The 14174-nt window shown below is 41.3% G+C and overlaps 2 protein-coding genes across 3 annotated transcripts in view; one reads left to right on the top strand and one right to left on the bottom strand.

Moving 5' to 3' along the window:
• Nucleotides 1–11464, bottom strand: part of gnaz (guanine nucleotide binding protein (G protein), alpha z polypeptide) — a 191655-nt gene extending 180191 nt beyond the window's left edge. For both annotated transcript variants that reach the window (XM_052032160.1, XM_052032161.1), the window contains exon 1: nucleotides 11225–11464. The gene's annotated coding sequence lies outside the window, so the exon portion shown is untranslated. The remainder of the gene's footprint in view (nucleotides 1–11224) is intronic.
• Nucleotides 1–14174, top strand: part of rsph14 (radial spoke head 14 homolog) — a 479803-nt gene that overhangs the window by 238352 nt on the left and 227277 nt on the right. The gene's annotated exons all lie outside the window — the stretch shown is intronic.

Below are 14174 nucleotides of genomic sequence, written 5' to 3'. Positions count from 1 at the left end.
GTGTATAACCACCTTTCAAAGATGACTAGAGATAATGATAGTTAAACCACTTGTGTGGTAGACATTCTTAAATCTGCTTCCCCAGAACTTGATGGTATGTTTATAAAATAAGGAACAGAAACATATGGCCCTCTAGCCCTGCCTACCATTAAAAAAGATCATGTCCAATAACCATAATGGTGAGAAAGGGTGAGAGTGAAAGTTTTTACCAGGGACAATGATATCATAGTGCTGGAAAGGGTGAAATTGAGTGAGTAGATCAACTTCTCCACAATTGTCCTTAGAGGATAGCAGGCCAAAGGCTAGGAAGGTAATGGGAAATTTTCTCCTCTGAAGGATGAAGACGAGAGTGGAATTGGCAGAGTTTACAGCGATATGGGTGATCAAAGACAGAAGGAATTTGTCTGTGATTAAGTGGTAGGAGAAGAAAGGGCATATGAGATGACAAAGTAGTGGTTGAGGCCATGAATATGGCTGGAAGAGTTTACTTGAATGGGGAGATTTACAGCGGACAAGAGGGGATTCAAGCCAGAACAGAGTTGAGATGAAATTGACATGAACATTAATATTGGCAGTTGTTTAATTTGGAGGACAAGGAAAGTTGGACAAATATTTTAGGAATAGTCTTGGCACAGGATAGGAAAAAAGTGAGGTATTTAAAGACTCAGCAAGGACTGAACAAGGTGCAGTGCTTAAAGGACAGCAAGATACCAGAGAAGTGGCCAAGCCTTACTGCCTTTGGGCAGGCCATAGATGGTTCAGACAGGTGAGGAGGTTTCATTTATGGCATACTGTCACTGCCTATATACATGTTTCTGTGAAAACCATGTTAGGATTGTAACGTAAGCATGCTCATTGAGTTTGTAACCCCTAGCAAAGCCTGTTGCAGAATGTACTGACTTTTACGCACGAGATACAAGGAGGGCAAAGTTTACGTAGTTTATTGAAAAGCTTGTCACAGACTACTTAAGGAACTTTCTTTAAACATTGCAGCTGTCCAGAGAACATGATGAAATCCTTAAAGGGATGACAGCCTTACAGTAACAATTTTTGTTCACAACCATTATTACTTTTAGTAAACTGCTTCCCCGTTTTAAAAAAACATAGGAAAACATAAACTGACTTAATATAACTGAATTTTGTACACTCGAGATTTTGGCAAAGATTGTGGTATTACTTATTTTGAACTCCTGGATTCACCAGCTGTTATTAGGGTGTCATCCATTGCTGCTCAGTGACATTGTTTCATCTTGATTCATATGAAAATATTATATCCTGGTTCTTCATGGATTCACTTCAGAACCATCTTCGATCTCACAGTCTTCTTTGCTTTTCTTCCTGGCTTTGTGCACCGGATGCAAGTGGTCTACATGGACTCTTCGGAATTTCTCACCAAAATTCACAATTCCTAGAATCATAAGTCTTCTACTCTTCGCTAATTGCCCATCTCCAACCATCCAAAGCATCTCAGCACACATACTCCATCATACAAACTGATCCTCTTCTTCTTGTGGCTCTGTTGCAATGTTTACTCTTATCTTTTTAATATTTATAATATTCCTGATATAGGAGGCCATTCTGTCATCAGGTTTATGTCAGCTCTCAGAACAATCACATTCCCTTACTTATTTCCCTGTAACCTATTTTTCTGAGATTCCCATTAATTCCTCTCTGATTCTCTTACCGCCCCACTATACTGGGGGCAATTTACAGTAAAGTACTTATCAGCATGTCTTTGGGATGCAGGGGAAATCCGGAGCACCTGGAGGAAAACTACATGGCCACAAGGAGAAGGTGCAATTGTTTGAATTGCTTTTCCTTCACCTTTGATTCCAAATTGGGTTGAACAAGACTGAACTGTGCCTCGAGTCTCCTGTGCATTAACATTTCTGCCGGAGTATCTCCCAACATGAAGTGCGGCATTGTTCTGTGGCTGAAAGGAAATACCACAAGTCGATGTTTCGTTATATTGTTTGATTGACCTTCCATGACTTGCTTCTTCAATGCTCCCTTCACCATACAAGTTGACCTCTCTTCCCCTTTTGAAGAGGAGTGTGAAGAATGAAACATTGCTTTATTCCTTTGTTTTTCATAACTTGTTTAAACTCGAAGTATCTAACCTGTTGACCATTCTCTGAAACAACTTCTTTCGGAAGACTGTGCGAGGCAAAAATTGATCCTAATTTTTCTATTGTGCATTTTGTGGAGGTGCATGACCCAAGGTGCTTTACTTCTAACAACCTTGAGTGCTTGTTGATTACTACTGAGCAGTTATCCGCACCATTTTCACAGTATATGGATACACAGGAATGATCTTGTAGGCCACTGAGACACCTGGAGTGGTGCTTTAAAAGGTTAGGTTTTGCAATCCTGACACAAAATACATCCACAGACAAGATCTTCAACATCTGTCTGTGCTGGCCTATAGATAAATCCAGTAGCCACTGCCTTCTTTCTCACTAAGTGTTCTGCATGGAGTTTTACATAAGCTCACTTCACAATGCCTTTGGTATCACCACACATTCAACATAGTTGGTGGATAATTCATAGTGACTGTGATGGAGTGGCTTCATGTCCCCATTCAGACCTGCAATCAAATTAGTCTATCCACTTAATGTGTCTTCATATACCTGCTTCTAAACCGTCGTTGTCCATGGTTCTCACTGCTTCCACAGGGACGTTATAATTTACTATCTGCAGTGTATAATTTCTGTGTTTTTTTTGTTTACCATGGCTTCCTCATAAGATAGTCTTGCCGGGACATCTACCATAATATTTTGTTTGGATGCACTATACTCAATGTCATAATCATGTTGAGATGAGAGGATTGTTTACCTCCACATCCTTGATGCCACTATTGTGGGAGTAGCACTCCTCGCTCCCAATATGTCCAGCAAAGACTTGGTGTTAGTAACTGGTATGAATGGTCTTCCCAGAAGAAACTGGTAAAATTTCGCAACTTCAAATATAAGCGGCAATGCATTCTTCTCTGTCGGAGTGCAACTCTTCATGTTTGGTCAGTTGGAGTCTTCCCATGGTTACTATTCACGACATGGATAATTTCTGCCTCAACCTCATAGGTTAGGAGAATATTACTAAAACATTGGTGAGGCCACAGCTGCAGTAACGTGTACATTTTTGGTTGCGACACTATATGACACTGGAGAGCTACAAAGGAGATCCATCAGGATGTTTCCTGGGATGGAGCATTGTGATGAAGACTGGATAGACAGGGTTTTTTTTCCTTGCAGTGAAGATGACTGAGGGGTGATCTGATAGAAGTGTACAAAATTATGAGAGGTGTAAATGGGCGAGATAGAAATAAACTTTTCCCCACAATATAAGTGTCTGAAACTGGAGAACATAGGTTTAGGGTAAGGGGTAAGAGGTTTAGAAGGAACCTGAGGAAGAATTTTTTCACCCAGAGTATGGATTGCACTGCCTGAGTGCATGGTGGAGGCTGGTGTTCTCACAACATTTAAGAAGTATTTAAACAAGCATTTGAATCGCCAAGTGCTGGTAAACGGGATTAGTATCAATGGGTACTCAGTGGTCAGCATGGATATGGTGGGCTTGAGGGCCTGTTTCTGTGCTGTGTGACTATCTGACTCTGATTCTGAAGCATTGCAAAAGCAAGCAGGTTTTAGCTCATGGTTGAAGATCAAAAATAGGATCTTTCACAGATCATACTCTACATACTTTGCTTTTCTCTCCTCCTGCACCATGTTTTGTCTTTCTTTAATAGTTAATGAAGTGGAGTCAATACTGTGGCAAGGTTGATTAGAAATTTAGCAGGGTATTAAATCATGACTGGGTATCAGAAACATTTTCAGCTCTGATGATGACCTTAGCTTTCACTTTAATTAGCTGCAGCCAGTTTTCATCTACTCACTGACCTAAATAAATCATTTCTTTCTGCACAAAGGCATTTGTTTTCTTTAAACTTGACAGTATGTTAATAAAGTCTTTTGAACACTTCCTCTAGTACCCAAAGGTTCTCTTCTTATGTGGTGATTGTAAATAGAATGTCATTCTGATCGCACAAGTATTGGTGGACCAACTGCAACAGTCGCCTGGTATATCTGTGATGATTATATGGAAGCTTGGTATATTAGTACAGCTCTGTGTGTTTTAATTGTCAAGGATTGTTGGCTTTCTTTGTGCTAGACATAGTGGGTGAGACAGGTGTAATTTAGTGAAGACCTTTGCCCCTGCCAATTCAGTACTTAACTGGAGATGTAAGCAGAGTTTCCTTCATTATCCATTACTTCATAAGCGGTTACTTCATGACACCTACAGAGCCAGATTTTTTTTATCCACCTCAGCTCTGATCACAATGGCGTTGCTGAATCACCCTGTGACACTTTTATCAATGCCCTCTGTCACTCCAGTTTGTTTAGCTCTTCAACATGGGCTCTTAATGCGCAAGGTACAGGTCTAGATCTTCTGCTGTAATTGTTCCCTTTCTGTTGGAGCACAGCTTGACTCCCACTTCTTTCACTTGCTATTCATTGTCTAGTCCTGTATGCTTAGGGTATGTGCCCTTGCTTTCTACAATTGAAACATCTTGCTGCTCTGAATTGACACACTTGTGCTGAATGATTCTTTTTGCAAGATGAGCAGAGCTTTGGATCAGACCCACTTTCTGCAGACCCACGGACCTGATGTTAGAGCTCCTGCCATTGCTCTTATCTCACAGCTTTCAATCCAAGAAAATGACTGAGTTGCAGCACAGCAAAGATGTTTTGGAATATCTGTACAATTGCTTATTGTCTCCACTGACTTCGGCTTATAACGCACGCACTCTCTGATGGCACTGGTTGAAGGACGTAACTTGCATACTGTGATGCAAAGGAGGCCACTTAGTCCATCTCGTCCATTCCGGCATCCAGCAGAGTATTGCCATCAATTAGATCTCCTGTGACTAATACCCTCTCTCTTGGCCTTTAACACCACCCCCACCACTGAGCTACACTCGGGGTATTTATCCATGGCCAATGCGTCTTTGTGTTGTGGGAGGAAACTGGAGGATCTGGGAGAAATACAAACAAACAGTCACAGGGACAACATGCAAACTCCAATGCAGACAGCAGCTGAGGTTGGGGTTGAACCCACAACACTAGATCTGTGAGGTAACAGCACTACCTGCTGCACCAGCATGCCATCCCAGTTTTGTGGCTTTGTTAACTGGCACGCTGATCGTCCCATTTAAGTTTGCCAATGTCACATACTTCTGTTAACATGATCACCTTATTGTGAACATACGTGGCCTCATCTTGAGCATTTCTAGTCTCACCATTTACATTAATGATGTTATTTGTCCTGAAAATTATTTCCATCCATTCAGTCTATGTACATAAAGGTTCTGATGATTTTTCATCACTCTTGAAATTTCCAATAGAACTGATCTGGAACTGGACTGCCGTGTAGTCCTACACTTCAGCAATTACCTTATCTTTTTATTTGCAACCAGTTTGCAGGTGCTGCCTCTTTTTCTGTCAAGCTCAAATTTGCACCTCACAATTGTGAACTCTTCAGGTTCACTCCAGCAGCACAGTTTATGTGGCACCTTGATACCCCTGACAAGTGTCTGCTTTGACGACCATCCCATCTTCCTCTACAATGCACTGAGTGTGTTCTCATACTCCAGTGAAATTCATCACAGGTTGTACAGACTGATACACAAGCCCCAAGGAGACCCCAAAAAGCTGAGTGTAAAAAAAACTTCTGTAAACAATGTTCTCCCCGTGTCTGCGTGGATTTCCTCCGGGTGCTCTGGTTTCCTCTCACATTCCAAAGATGTACAGGTAGGTTAATGTGGATTTAAATGGGCAGCACGGACTCGTTAGGCTGTAAGGGCCTGGTACCATGCTGTATAAAGTTTTTTTTTAAATGATTAATGCTCAGAGACTTAATAGTCGACAATGAAGAAGGTTGTCTAAGGTTACAACAGGATATAGATAAATGGCAGAAAGTGGGCAAAGGAATGGCAGATGGAATTTAACTCAGACATGTGCGAAGTTTTGGGAAATTAGACCAAGCCGAGACATACACAGTGAATGACAGCACCCTGGAGAGTGTTATTGAACAGAAAGACTGAGTTAAAAGGACATATGATACAATCCTTAAAGGAATGGCAACTTAAAATGACAATTATTGTTCACAACTTATTTTACATACTGCATGCTAACAGATGCCAATGTTTGCAAGTGAATAAGTGAATGGACATTGTGGAAATAAATGTGGAGAGACAGAGAGAGGTTCTCAATAAGCAGAGCTTTTGGACATGGTGACACCAGAGACTGCAGATGCTGGAATTTGGAGCAATCTGATGGAGGAACTCAGTGGGTCGAGCAGCGTCTGTGGGAGGAAAGAAATTGTCGACGTTTTGGGTCGAAACCCTGCTTCAGGACACAGTGGGTGGGTTGATTAGCACACAGAAAAGATTGGCGAGATTAGCTTCTGGTGGGCACAGTGGTTGGGAAGGTCGGCAGGAACGGAGGAAAGTAGGGTTTATTGCTCATAAGTAAGCAGTAATTAGTGTTCCAATATACCCTTCAGAAATCACTAAGAAAAGCTTGTAGGTAGTTGTGGGCTTATCCAAAAGCTGTTCAAGATTGAGGCAGTTGCAGGAGAGTAGGAAAGCAGAGATATAGGAATAGGAATACGAGTAGAGGCTTGGAAGAAGCCAAAAGATGAAGATTGTGGCATGACTGGGATAGGAAAAGGAGGAAAGAAGAAAGAAGGGCCCATGAGGAGCCCAAAGAAGGGAGTTTGGTGTAATATGCTCAGTTCAGAAATAGCAGCGAATAAAGTACACACAGCCTGGATATGAAAGCAAGTCAGCTTATATAGTAATGGAAAAGATCAGGAAAAGCACCTTTCTTTTGGAACAGGATGATGCAAGGCCAAAATCTGAAATCACAGCTGAATAAACAAGCAATATACATTGGTTATTGAAGCAACAGTAAAGATTGAAGAATGTCGTGATGAAGAAAGATTTTGGAAGTTTTCAGGTATCAAAGAATCCAGGTAGGTGTATAACTAATAACGTTGGCAATGTACTTGGCTCAGGATTGCTCTTAATGAGAAAGTGCATCAGTATTCCACAGCATGGTCAGGTCTGCTGTTATATGGATTTTTTTTAAAATCCTTTTTTGTTGAAGAATACTTTTACTGCAGGATTTCTGTGTATTTTCATGTGCTGTTCGTTATTTTTAACTGTAAATCATTGAGGAAGCATCAAGGAGTAGTATTTGTCTTATTTATGATGCAAGGCCAAAATGTCAGCGAGCAGCGACACAGATGGTGGTTATATTTGTAATTCAAAACTGCAGATAACATTGAATAATAATTACTGATTAATCCTAATGTTTGTTTTGATGCATGTAATCAATGTGGGTATCCGGCTGTTCAAGTGAGCAGTGTGAAAAGGAATGTAGTGGTAATAGGGGACAGAACAGAATAGATGAGGGGATGAATGCTGTTCTTTGCCACCAGATCTGAAGTTCTGAAGGCTGTGGATCTTTCCCCTCTAGTTCCAATTTCCTCTCCAGTCCTAAGGAGATGTTCAGGGCTGGAGAGGAACTTGGCAATGGAAAGGAAAAGATAGAGTTGTTGTGGGAACTTGAGGCACAGATGGGGCAGAGAGTGAGGTTCTGCTGAAAGGATAGGAGCAATAAGGGTCCTAATTAAAAAACAGAACCACAAAGGTAACAACTTACTCAACCCTTGCCTTGTGTAAATTGTCACAGGTTAAACGAGATCAGAGAACTGAATGCATGGCTCAAAGACTGGATGTGGGAAAATGGGTTTCAAGTTTGGTGGGCGTTGGCACCATATACAAGGACATGGGAAATAGGAACAGGAGAGGCCATTCAGCCTCTCAGGTCTGCTCCACTATTCAACAAAATTCCTCAACAACAGGTTCCTGGCCGATTCCACATTCCTCAATTTGTCTATTCTGTTTTGAATACAGTGAATGAATGAGCCTCTGCAGCCCTCTTGGATAGAGAATTCTAAAGATTCACCAACCTTTGCATGGTGAATTTTTCCTCATTTCATTCCTAAGTGGCCTACCCTTTGGGGAAAAGAGGGAGCTCTTCCATCAGGATTAACGTCACTTGACTTGAGCTGGGACCAGTGGATTAAATAACTTAGGCTGCAAAGAATACTTTAACTGAAATAGTCAGGGAATTTGGAGTGCTGGGGGAGGGTGCAGAGTTCTGCTGAAGGGAAATTTATAAGATTGTGCAGAAAGGACAAGCATTAATGTAGGATAGCAAAGTGGGTAATGATAAGCAGAATCTGTCAGGAAGACACAGTGCATGCTAATAGAAGAATATATTTCCAGTTAGAGTCAGAGAATAAAAAAAAAGTGACAGCTCTTTATTTGAATGCAGACAGCATTCAGTACAATGCCATAGCAATTACAGAGACATGGATTGGGACCAGTATTGGGAAGTACATTTTCATTTAACACAGGTAGGTGTGTTAAAGAGGTGTTAGCCTTATAGTATAGACTGGGACAAAGGTGGTAGAAAGCACCTGGCTCAGAAAAGCAAGAAATAGAATCAATTTCAGTGGAACTAAGAAATGGCAAAGGGGAGAAATGTTGATGGAAGTTGTATTGAAACCCCCAGAGGTAATGGGAATGCAGGATACAGTATAAATCAGGAAATTAGAGGTTGTGTGACAAGGGTAGCACAATAATAAAAAGGAGACTTTAATCTACAGATAGATTGGGCAAACCAAAGGAGCAGTTGCAGTCTGGAGGATGAATTCATGGAGTACATAAAAGATGGTTTTCTAAATCAATATATCAAGGAACCAGTGATGCAACAGGCTATTTCAGATCTAGTGTTGAGAAGGGTTTAATTGATGATCTGGCAGTTGAGGAGTCATTAAGGAACAGCGTTCACAATATGATAGAATTCTACATAACAGTTGACAGTGATTTAGTTTAATCTGAAATTAGGGTCTTAAGTCCAAATAAAGCAAACTACGAAGGCGAAAGGTGTGAGCTGGCTATGGTATACTGGAAAACTCCATTGAAGGTTATGACAGTAAACAAGCAATGGTTATCACCCAAAGGATTAATATATAGTTTATATGCAATTAGAACCAATAGGAAAAGTGGTCCAGCTACCTACATCCAGCAGAGTTAAGTAATACTAATAGATCAAAAAGAAAGTTCCCACAGAAGTCAGCAAACCTGAGAACAGGAAAAATCTCAGAGTTCAGCAAATGATGGCCAAAACATTGATAAGGAAAGGGAAAATAGAACATAAGACTTGGCTGGCTAGGAACATAAACTCAGATTCCAAGAGCTTCTGTCGATACGCAAGGAGGAAAAGATCAGTTGAAGTTAATATGGGCCCCTTGTATTCTGAGACTGGAAAAATTATATAGGGGAATAAGAAAACAGCAGAAAAATATACTTTGTGCTTGTCTTTAGGAAAGGCACAGGAAATTATGAATGATTGCAAGCATTAACAAAGCCCTCACTTTGAAAGTAGCTGCTAAAGGACGTACCACCATGCACACAGACTTGCCTTCATAAATTCTCTCCTCTATGTATACAGAGATGTCTTATTTAACTATACCAAAATAAAAATATTTTGACTTCACCTTAAAAGTACTTATTTTTAAATATGTATCAGAATTCCATTTCAAATCCTTCTTTGAGATTACATTTTTTTAGAAAGCTGTTTTCCCCACTCAGTCTACTCTACATGGAGGCTCTTTCTCCTTCAAGCTGGACAGTAAAATTCTCACAAGCACAGTCACTGTGTGACAGTCAGTTCCACGACAAAGCTCAAATAACCACATTACATGATTAAAAACGTCACTTTCCATCTTCCCCAATGATGCAAAATGCTGAGTTGCCATGAAATTCCTCCTGTGCAATATTAGCATTGTAGTCAATGAAATTCGTCGTTTGCCTGAGTGCTGGATTAGGCTGAGTCAGTCTTGATACATAAAGTTGAGACTATGGGAATAATGAAAGAGCAACTAAACTGCTTCATTATTGCCGCATCTCAATAGTGCAAGGTATCAACCCGTGAGGTAGATTACTAGTTATATTGCATTCCTATTCAGATCCCAAGTTAGACCACAATTCTCTTGATGAGTGACAGATTAGACATTCAGTATAGAAGGTCGTGGTAGCACAGCATGCCATTCTGACAGGATGAGGAGACATCAGTTCATAAAACCTGTTCCACCAATGGAAAGATGATGGCAGTGGTTAGAGCCACACAATCATCTGTGGCACACGAACAGTCTGCTCTTTTACTTGAGGGTAGAGATACTGGAAATAGGTGAAGGTAAAGAGAGAGTTCAATTTTATTTCCTCATTTGGTTACCTTTTTCCCTGGCCTTCAGGTGGGGTTCAGTACCTTTTCAAAAGCATATGTGCCTGGAACCTTAGTCTGGATCCATAGTCCAAGCACAGAAGCAGCCAGCTTGATCTATCACTATGCACACTGCATTCAAACTCTACATATTGAAATCCTGGCACAAGATGCCTTACAACAGATAGAGCAAAAAAAATCCTCAATTCAGATACCGTGTAGATGACATCATTACAGTAGATGAAACAAGAAAATGACTACAGGATACTCGCAGGCTGTGCAAAATAGCATACATTTGACCAGGGGCTTTTCTTTTTCTTGGGTATGCTATTATCTGAAATGTCATTGAGAGCAAATGCTGTCCCATCTCTTTTATAAAGAAACCTATATATATTGTATGTATGAAACATTAGCAACAAAATTCAATAATAATCATAAGCCTCAAATATTATAATTTTTTCCCTTTCTGCAATAATATTTCATTCATCAAAGAACCTTCATACGGGTGGAATTTGATTTTTTTCTGTTAATAAATAAAACCGCTGCGTGTGAATAAACATAGCCAGTCTCAGAATTATTACAGTGAAACTGAATCATTCATGTGAATTGCACTGCAGTCCAGGTCCTTGAATAATGCTGATACCCAGCTAATATTTACCCCATCAACATCCTCACCCCCAGTCCGTACAACCACTTTTTCTTACACTGTGCAGCAAATTATTTAGGGGGAAATGATGGCAGCATGCCAGTATTCACAGAACGTTACGAGGACCTAAACAAAAGCCTTTATTTAAAAGTACGACAAACCCACAAGAGAGCACAGCGAGGGGGTAATTGTATTAAGCAAAAGACAGGAGAGCTTCACTTACCCCTGCGTGTTCCAACAGCCAGCTTCTTGTCCTGCCTGCCTGTTTTGTGTACACACACTGTCAGAGTGTTTCCCTGTCCTTCACAGCAGCATCATTGCTTGCCGAGGGAGGAAGCCAGGATCACTGCGGTGCTGTGTGTCGAAGACTGATCCCAGCAGCACTGCTCCTATTCCCTACTTCTCCCGGCTTCCTCCACAATGATGTGTACGGGTGTGATTTAATTTGTGTGCACTGACCAGGATGTCGTGTGTGAGTGTGTGCATTTAGAGGGGGGGGGGCGGTTATGGTGTCGTAGGTGGGTTATAAGGGTTGGGGGTGGGGGCGTAGTTCCGCGCCACTGCCAGCCACAGAGTTGATATTCCTTTTGACAGGAAGGGTTGAACAGCTCTTGCCAAGATCCACTCACAGCAGCTATAGCAGCACAGCTGATCTGTTTGAGGTGCGCGCTAATAGAAAGCCAGAGTGCTCCCTGATTGGCTGTCAGTAGAAGATGCTGCCTGGACTGCCACGACTGGCAGCAAATCAGCTTGCTTTCTGCCTGCTGCCTGCTCCATAGCTGTTCAGAGAAAAATGGGTGTTTAGAAAGATACTTTATATTATTATATTTTTCCTTTATTAATTAGACACACATTATGTAACAAGCACCAACAAAAATATGGAATGCATATTGTTCTCTTTTATAATTGAAAGGAACAATATATTTAAGCATCACTCCTAGAGCTTGGCTTACACAGGAATTGGCTCTTTATCTGAATGGTGCAGTGTGCACTAGCATCCTCATGTACTGCAAGCAGAGCAGGCATTCCAGTAATGCAGAGAAGCACAAAGCTGTGTCTGTTAGGAGCTCGATGCCAGCATGAGGGATATTGTTATCAAATTTTCTATGTATTGGCCTTATTCCATGCAGTTAATTCATAATAAAACGATCCCATCGTGTTCAGTGCCACCGGTATAGTTCTTGGCCGATGCAACACATGGTTGAAACGAAAAGTTGATAAGAAAACGTTGGTTTTATAAATCAAAGTGCCACTCAAAATTACCATTGACGTTTCTCTGACTTCCTGACGCGGTTAATTTACATGACAGTGCAATCACAGTGGGGTACAATGTTTAAAATACTCAGCCAGTAATCCAAGGATGTGAGTTCAAATCCCACATTGGCACTAATGGAATTTAAATTTGGTTAATAATTTGGAAGTCATTAGCAATGATAACCATAAAATTTCCATATTTTATAGAAGCCCGTCTGGATGCACCAGCATCCACATGCAGTACAATCTGTCATTTTACCTCGTTTGGCCGATATGTGACTTGAGACCCACCAGTGTGGTTGGCTTTCAAATTCAGTTGGACCATAGTTGCTATGTTGAAGCAGAGAAAGAATAAAACTAGATGGACCACCCAGCATCCAACAAGGCACTGGGTAAGGCAAAGTCTTCTGCATAATACTTGTCCTTTAAACCAAGTGCAACAAAGGTTCACTACAGTGGTTCCAGTGATGGTGGGTTTGCCACATGAGGAGAAATTTAATAGACTAGACCTGTATTCTCTGGAGTGAAGAATGACAAGAGATCTCACTGTAACATAGAAAATTCTTACAGGGCTCAACAAGGGATGATATTTCCCCTGGCTGAGGAATAGAATCAAGGGTCACAATGTCAGAATAAGGGATAGGTCATGTAGGACTGAGATGAGGAGAAATTTCTTCACTCGGAAGATGGCACATTTTTGGATTTCTGTACCCTGGAGAGCTGTGAAGGCACAGTCGTTTAATTTATTTCACACTGATATCAATAGATTTCTGGATATCAAGGGAATTGGATATGGGGATAGCACAGGAAAATAGAACTGATGTAGAAGATCAGCATTGACCATGGTGAATGGTGGAGCAGGCAAGAGGGGCCAGGATACCAAGTCTTGCTCCTGACTTTTATGTTCTTACGTTGTTATAAACATCTGAGGTCATCTGTCTATTTTGCAAGCCCTGTCTCAGAGACTGGTCAAACGATAGCCAGACATTGTCATACTAACAGACTTGTGCACCATAATCCCTGGGTACATTCTGACTCACTGGCAGGATGGACACACCAGATGGAGCTGCAGGAGGGAGTGGCTCTGTGAGTCCTCAGTATTGATTCCAGGCCCTTTGAAGTCTCATAACATCAAGCCAAACATGGACAAGGAAACTTTCTCAGATTACTCACCAAGGCTACTCCAACAGTAGCTGCCAAACCTGTGATCTTACTACCAAGAAGGTCAGTACTCTAGGGACTTGGAAACACTACCACTTCCAAGTTTCCTTCCAAGTCCAACACAACACCCCGATTTGGAAATACATTACCATTCCTTCATCATCTTTGGGTTTGGACTTAAGAGCAGGGAGGTTATGCTGCAACTGTACAGGGTACTGCTGAGGCCGCACCTGGAGCACTGCGTGCAGTTCTGGTCTCTGTACTTGAGAAAAGATGTACTGGCTTTAGAGGTGGCGCAGAGGAGGTTCACCAGGTTGATTCAGAAGATGAGGGGGTTAGCATATGAGGAGAGATTGAATTGCCTGGGACCATACTCGTTGGAATCCAGAAGAATGAGAGGGGATCTTATAGAAACATATTGGTATTGGCTTATTATTGTCACTTGTACTTGGTACAGTGAAAAACATGTCTTGCACACCGTTTGTGCAGATCAATTCATTACACAGTACATTGAGATAGTACAGAGTGCATTGATGTAGTACAAGGTAAAAACAGTAACAGAATACAGAGTAAAGTGTCACAGCTACAGGGAAGTGCATTGCAGGTAGACAGTAAGGTGCAAGGTCAAACAAGGTAGATTGTGAGGTCAAGAATCCATCTCATCGTATAAGGGAACCGTTCAATAGTGGGATAGAAGCTGTCCTTGAGCCTGGTGGTATGTGCCGTCAGGCTCCTGTATCTTCTGCCTGATGGGAGAG

Source organism: Pristis pectinata, chromosome 17 (genome assembly GCF_009764475.1).
Source record: "Pristis pectinata isolate sPriPec2 chromosome 17, sPriPec2.1.pri, whole genome shotgun sequence".
Lineage (NCBI taxonomy): Eukaryota > Metazoa > Chordata > Chondrichthyes > Rhinopristiformes > Pristidae > Pristis > Pristis pectinata.
This window is presented reverse-complemented; position numbering and strand designations above follow the sequence as displayed.